The sequence below is a fragment of the Tachypleus tridentatus genome, unplaced genomic scaffold (genome assembly GCF_004210375.1).
Source record: "Tachypleus tridentatus isolate NWPU-2018 unplaced genomic scaffold, ASM421037v1 Hic_cluster_2, whole genome shotgun sequence".
Classification (NCBI taxonomy): domain Eukaryota; kingdom Metazoa; phylum Arthropoda; class Merostomata; order Xiphosura; family Limulidae; genus Tachypleus; species Tachypleus tridentatus.
The window spans coordinates 25,857,956-25,866,045 of NW_027467782.1; the positions used below are offsets into that span (position 1 = coordinate 25,857,956).

The window sequence follows — 8,090 nt, forward strand, 5'->3', positions numbered from 1 at the left end:
CTCCCGTGGCTTCACAATGACTAAGACCGCCCTTGAAAATACCCACCAAATTAGTTCAGTATTAAGTCTTTTATAAACGTTGGGTGTTTTTCTTATAGCAAAGCCACAAAGGGCTATCTGCTCAGCCCACCGAGGGGACTTTTATAAACGAAAGTTGAGCTCCAACGGACACGTGAATGCGTAGAAATTTGTTCCCATATAAGTTTATTGTTAATTTTTGTTGATCATAAAGGAGTGCAAAATGTAATAAACTGTCATCTATTTATGATAATTTTCGGGTTATTGTTCTATTACATTTGTTTAGTGTTCCCTTTTTTTGTCAGTAGTTATACCTCACGATTATTTTGCTTCATGAACACTCAGAAACTAATCAAAACGGTTATTTCTAGTTTGCCAATGAAAACGAAATGTGTCCCTTTTGAAAGCTCTCGGATATAAGGTATCGTATTTTTGATTTAGTAGATTTTTGCGAAGTCCACATGACCCATGAGAATATGAAACTTAGAGAGTAGCTTATAGGGTGCAATAAAAACACTATTATTATTTTTGAGAAATGAAAATTAAGGAAAATATATTTATGCATACAATACAATAAACTAGAATTGTAATGCTACATATTCATCAATCACAATTTATAATACACTACACGAATTACAGATGGTTAAATAAAACAATATGAGTTGGAACGGTGTTGGTTGAATATTTTGATTCGTGTGCGCTTTCGCAGTTAGAAGACTTAATGGTAACGTCAATGTCTGTATATCCATCTGTTACGGTAGTAAAGATCTATGTACATCCGAGTGGCCCAAATGGTGTGTCTGTGAAGTTAGAACACTAGAAACTGGGTTTCGATACCCGTGGTGGGCAAAGCACACATAGCCCATTGTGTCGCTTTGTGCTTAACTTCAAACAAACAAGCGATCTGTGCGGTATCCGTATATATTCCTAAATTAACTTTCAAACAGCACTTAGTTTGGCCTATGTATGTAACTTTACGGCCACTCACCACACGTGTATTTTTCTATGAGCCTTGAACGTTTTTTGTTGTACAAATATCGTATTAGATTCCACGGTAAATTTAAATTGATGTTAACTCTAAATCCCCGTTAATTAGAATACTATGTTAGCGGAAATTATTTTCTAAGTGAAAGATAAATATTCACATGAAGTTAGAAATATTCAGTACAATTATCTACCTTTTAAATAATGGTTCACAACGATTTGTTGTTTGGTTTGTGGCCTGATGTCTTCATTCCAGTAAATAACATTACAGTTGTAATCACCCATATCGAAAGCTTGAACGTCTTTAATTATAAGGTTGCCTGTATACTTGTCCATTCTGATTTTGTTTCCTACAGATCCAATTGTGCCTGTTCGGCTTGTCCATTTGTAGCTAACAACATCGCTGAATAAATATTTTTGTTTGTAACCAGGTGGGATACATTTAACTTCAATATCTTCTCCTCGACGGATGTACGTGTACTTAGCTTTTACCTGTGTGCTTGGTAAAATAGCTCTTCCAAACACCGTAGTTTGGATTTCCGCAAGGAAGATAACTAAAGCAAATAAAATTCGCAATAATAAATCCATTATTCAGGAAATTTCTCTGTCTCTTTGATTTGCGTACGCTATGGGCTACTTGTCTCTAAAGGTTTATGTTGCTAAGATATGTTAATAATCTAAATAACTGTTGAAATTACACAATATATATTGTTGTTGAAGAACTCTTAGTAACTATATTGTGATTGTCAAAAATAATATTCAGGTAACAATACTTATAAAGTTATATATTAGTATTAAGCCTGTTGTAATGAGTATTGTTTCGCAAAATTGAAAAGAAAGGTTCGATTAATAATAATAAATATCAAATTGGCACGTATAAATGAGAACTTTAGATACGTAAACAATAAGGTATATATCGTCACGATTAATTATTCAATGGACTAATGAATTAATTATGAATATTTATCCTCGTTATTAAAATGTGTAATTTCAATGATGAAAAAAATTAACTAAAGACTTATAGGCTTTATCCCAAAAAGTAAAGATGAGCTTGGCAATTGGCGAAGGTAATTTAATGCAGATAAAATAGCGAATCGAGTGTTATTGTTGCTGTGTTTCTTAAGAGCAGGGTTCCACAATTGATTCTCTGCGTCCTTTCCATTTTGAGGAATCGAACCTCGGATTTCAGTGTTGTTCTGTTCACTGAACATGGTATATAGCGAATCCGATAATAGGTTAGTTCTCTATGTTATTCACCATATATTTCTTTTCTGGGACCGGCATGGTCAGGTGGTTAAGACACTCGACTCGTAAACCGAGGGTCGCGACTTTGAATCCTCGTCACACTAAACATGCTCGCCCTTTCATTGGTAAAGAGAAGCGTTTTTTCATTATTATCATTCACTGATTTTAGCATCTTACATGTTACTTAATGCATCATTCCCTAGTTTGTGTTTACATTATTATTTTGGTCTGAATTACTTAATTTTCAGACATTTTTACAAAAAAGTGTTCGTGCTATTTCTTGAGTGATTATGCCATAAGATGGACATACGTTTCATGGAATTTCACATTTCTTGCAAACAGCTTTGGATCTTAGTTCAATTTTTGTTATAATTAATCAATTTTCACCCCTTTTTTTGGCTCTTTTTAATGAATATATGACATATACTATGAAAAGGGAGTCAACTTTTCTACAGTTAATATGGGTAGCTTGTTAATTGATATATTGATTAAACTACTTAAATGTACAAGCTTTTTAGAATGTTCATTGATAAAGTTGTATATCTGTATCCCACAGCTATTACTCATTTCCCAAATAAGAAAATTACCAAAATTAGACAAATTACCATTTTTTCAGTTTATCAAATGTGGATAAACTGGTGTATTGCTTATTTGAAACTGTACATACTCAGTGTTACAGGATTGAATAGATTTTTCTCTAAAATGAAAGAAAACATTATCTGACAAATTTCAATCTTTGTAGTTTAACAAATAAACTTGATAATGAATAGAAACTTTCAGTGTACATTATTGCACTTCTGTATTCACATCCTTACAGTAATTCTGAACAAATAGATTCAGAAAAAACAAAACAGCTGAAGTGACAATAATTCTTTTAACATAAGAAATGATAAAGTTTGAAGCCTAACTATATTTGTTACTCCATAATGCCTATTTTTATTCCCTGACTGATGGGTTTAGATAACAGTTATTGCCTATAAGATACACAACTCTTGAATTTGATGCTTTCATTAATAGGTAGGTGTTTACTAGGACCAAATTCAGTGCTATAATAATAATGGTAACTGATATGTATAATGGATATATTTTCCAGATAGAATAAAATCGAAGCTGACCTCATTGTACTTTGTGAAGACCATTGTCTGGGAAGTGAAGAAAGGAAGTTATTTGTTCAAAACTATTTCTGGACATTTCTGAACAACTGATGGTAAGCTAAAATGTTTCCATTAGTCTACAGGTTGATTCTTCTCTTCCTCTCTTGAGAACTAAATTAGAAAGCTCCATCTTGAAAAAAAAATGAAAATAATCAACAGGTTGAATGTTATGTTCAAGCCAGTCATTTTCAGATAGATCTAATTATTGCATCCCTGCTAGTTATCAGTTGCAGGTTGTTGCACTTGAAGAGGCTGTGGTGCAACTGCAGAAGCTTGCTACAGTTGATCAGTTCTTCCTCTCCTTCCACTTCCTCTGTATACAGCACTGGCAGGTATTTGAGCATGTTTTAGGACTTCATCTCTCCACTCTCTTCCATTTGTAAGACACTATTCACAGGGTTGTGGAGAGTGCTGTGGCATTTATCAGTTGCTTAGAGCATCTACCTTGCAGTCAGTAGCAGGCAGGATCCACGTTGCTATCAGTTTCAAAGCTTAGTGGTTGTATGTTATCACTGCCATTTGTTATATTATTTTGTGTTTTATTCGTTCTGATCTTGCATGTGTGATGTGGATACCATTTTTATAATGTCCAAAATACAATAGAAATTGATTTTTTTTTTTTTACACTTTGCATCTTTGTGATAATTAGAGACAAATGGTGTTACTTATCAAATGTAATGCTATAAGATATTTCCCAAACCTTTGTTTTCATTCACTGAGAGCATATTTGGTGTTAAAAAGCCAAAAGACATAATATATTATAGCCAAATAGATAAAGGGTCGTTATTATATTTCTTATATATACAAGTTGTTGTTTTTTCATGGGAGTTATAAATTAATATTTTCATTAGATTTATTTTAAATTTATTCATCTCTATAGATTGTAACATAAACTTGTAAACTATTTCTTATGATACAGAATCATTTTTGTTTTAAAGTTTATTATAAAGATACAATAAAAACTGACTTGCCTGTTGAGAGTAATTGAATATAACAAAGATATCATAATGATACCTTTGATTAATCAGCTTCTGATGTTCAGAAGATATATATGTTCAAAAAATCAATGAACAAGAAAAATAAGAAACCACATAATATTGGTATCTTTAAAAGGTAGACCTTTCTTTGTTGTAGGAAAATTGGAAATTACTAAATTAAGTGTGAAGAAATGTGTAGTAACATTATAGTTATGAAAAGAAGACTATCATGATACACCAGAATTGTTTTGATTAGATATTGATATAATTTGACATGTGGGACTAATTTTATTTGTGTTTTATGATTACAAATAAACTATGGAACAACAATTTTTGGTATAAAAGAGTATGAAAAGGTATTTAAAACATTTAACTTAAAAGGGAAATTATTATGGGTGTTTTTACAGCAAAATAATAATATGACATGAAAAGTGATTAAAATATAAATGTTAATAAAAGGGACATAAAGGAATTCAAAACTAATAAATATTGTTTTATGGATAATAAGTATTAAGAAATATCAGGGATAAAAAAAGTAACAAACTTGCACCGTAACTCGACAGCTAATTTTCCAAAATATGGTTTTTCATAAAGACATGCAAACAGATTAGTAAATGACAAGCAATAGTACCCATCTTATGGGAAAAGTTAGTCTTATTTGCTTCTTCCTAATCCTAACCATAAATAATATTTGTTTTATCTTTCCTTGACCAACTGTTTTCTTACAAGTTCACACCTGTCTGATTCTTATATCTTCAATTTTAATGATTCTGAATTCCTTTTCCTTGATTTCCACAATTGGGATTTCTCTTGTTAGGTTTGTTATGGGAGAATGGGGTCAGATTATTTAGTATTGGTTTCACATTTTAGTTCTCAGTATTTTTGTCTTTACTTGATTCTTCTAACCATACTTTACCTCTCATCTCTGTGCCAAAGGCTGAGGTGCTGCACCATGCTCTTTAGAATTTTTGTAGGTGATTATCATTCCCTGTTTCTTTTCTCCACAATTTTTTGTTGTAGTCCTAATTAAATTTAATCAGAAGCTAAAATCAATCCTTCATTTTATCCTTAGTTTACACACTGTTGCAAACTGAAACTTCCACCACTATACCTTGCTTTAGTCCCCAATTTCCTGTGTAAGAATTTCTAATTCACAACTTTCCTTTGTTACCTGTATATGATTCATTGAGGTTGTCAGTCATTACTAAATCCACTTGGGTCACACTTTTACGTACACAGGTGAGGTGGATAATTCTGTATTTTTACCTGTAGTCTTTTACCCAAATTCTCTCTCTCTTCTCCTCCAACCACTTTCTTTTATCTGCAGTATATCGAAGTTGTGGTGTTCATTAATATTTCTGAATTTTTCCTTGCTCACACTCAAGTTTCACTTGAGAGTGTTTCTTAAGCCCTTTCTGAGTTTTGCTCAGCCTTTTTCCATCTGCCTGTGAGTGACTAGTCACCAAAATCTACACTTGTTCAACTTATAGTTCATGAGAGATAATTTGATGATGGGGACCATGGCTTCACTAAAACCAACTAACTCTTTGATCACACACAGACATTTCCATCTTCTCCTCTGAACCTTGCATTCACAGAAGAATTACTCACTGAAATCTTGACGAAAATAGTTCATATGCCCCCTCCTCCAGCCCAGGATTTATAATGGTGGCTTGCCTCTCTGGCATCACCATCAATGTGCCACTATCTTTATCTAAGATGGATCTGTATCTGTTCACTGATGCTTCATCTCATCATATGAATGTACTCTAACTTCTGGTAGTCTGTTGGGCTTATTCATTGTTCTTACCCTTCCTCAGGGATTGTTTCGAAAAAAAATACAAGATAAATCTACCATTTTTTTCTTCTAGAATAACTGTAGATTGTTACATAAAATAAGTTATTTATCCTAAATAATCCCAGACTTGTAACAATTTAAATTTTGTCTTCATTTAGTTTTGTTGTTTTAATATTTTTTGAACTATGTAAGTATGCACCTATAAACACCTGGTAGACAAATGACTAAAACTGGAGTAAAATAAACAAACACTAAATTATGTAGCACATGCATTTTACATGCATAGATTCCTGAGAAATTGTTTCACTCATATTTTCTTTTCTATTCTAATAATATTCTGAGTTTCACATTGTACTCACTTTTGTAACAATAAATGAGAAATATAAAAGCAAGACTTTTAGTACTTACTTGTGGATCTTGTACTTTATTGTAGTAAGTCTGGATAAAAGTTAACACTTGTTAATACTTTGCTGAATTAAATTAGGAACACAAAATAATAACATGCAAACATTTTATATCGTGTAATTAATATTATTTAAGTGGCTCTCTAAGTATAAACTATAAGTATATAGAAATACATAAAGAGTTCACAACATGTGAACAAACTGGCAAGTGGTTACTTAGAGGAAAGGTGATTGTTATTAGTGGTCAGATAAGAGCCAGATGCTCAAAAAGTGCCACGAAAGAGTCAGTTGCAAGTCAAATTACTGTTGAGGATGGTAAACCTTTCCCTGGATCAACAGTGTTGGCCTTGGTATGCCGCATGCAGGTGATTTCCGTGTCATCTGCTGAACCAGAACATGGATTTTCCCAGATGGCAGTTATTAAGGATGATTGGTGGTCCAAACTAATAAATGATTCTCTTAATGACTTGATGACAATAAAATTAGCTAAAAATAAGACCTGTGATCTTGCAAGCATAGAATTACTGTGCAAGTCTGTAGAATCCTGGTGGAAGGACAGTAAAAAAACAAAAACAACAGACAATTTGTGAGTCCACATGGAACTCACACACGTAAAGACAACAGAGATACTGAGTCTACATCAGCTTATGTCTCAGTGCTGGATGACTAAATCTACCAGTTTGATTGATGTGTCATTTTTAATGGATACAAGGCTTGTTGCCACTTGCTTTGAAATAATGTTTCAGTGCTATGAATAAAATGATTCTGTTTTATATAATAATTGTCTCTACTTGATTTCTTGTTTTCGGTAATGTCCGTGAAAATTTTGAGGTGTCCTGCTGAAAATTTAGAATATTTCTACCCTTGGAGAATTAACTTAAAACGTTAGTATTTCTAGAAGGATATTAAATATCTTTATCAGCAAAATGTCAATCTGTAAACAGTGTGAACCAACCAAGTAAAGACATCTTGGTAGCTTAAGCGAGGTATAACAATATCAATTTAGGTGGGATATTGAATGAAGATTTAAAGGATGCTGAGTACTTATCTGAGACAATACCTGATTTTTTTCAGCAGAATGTTTTGTGGTATCTACTTTATGACTCCTTGATATCCTGAACTTTGAGTGAAGTATTTTAAATGGCAAAATGTGGCTGCCAGACTTCATCCAAGAAAACATAACACACCAGTTTCTTGAGTAAGATTGAAAGTGTAATTGTGATTCCTTCCTGAGATGAATAATCTATTATTTGTTGCAGTTCTGACTGGATTTCTTTCTTGAACAAATTTGCATGAACAGTGTCTGGCGTTCTGCTGTATAAGGAAACATCCAGATCAAGAATTTGAGGTTGAAATTTTCTGCACATACAGGGAAGCAAAGAGCTTTTGGCCCTATAGGTGAATATTGTCTTGACTAAGCTGAAAATGTTTACCAAATCAGACAAGGGATGAAGATAAATATTTATATGATGAATAATGATCATCCAAAGGCATGGATCTGTAAAGTAAA

At 32.6% G+C, this 8,090-nt stretch overlaps 1 long non-coding RNA gene across 1 annotated transcript; it reads left to right on the forward strand.

Annotated features, from left to right (window-relative positions):
- Positions 1–2,033: 2,033 nt before the first annotated feature.
- LOC143242502 (uncharacterized) lies at positions 2,034–7,153 on the forward strand. The gene is made up of 2 exons (XR_013022823.1): positions 2,034–2,237; positions 3,341–7,153. It is a non-coding gene; the product is annotated as an uncharacterized LOC143242502 (long non-coding RNA).
- Positions 7,154–8,090: the final 937 nt, after the last annotated feature.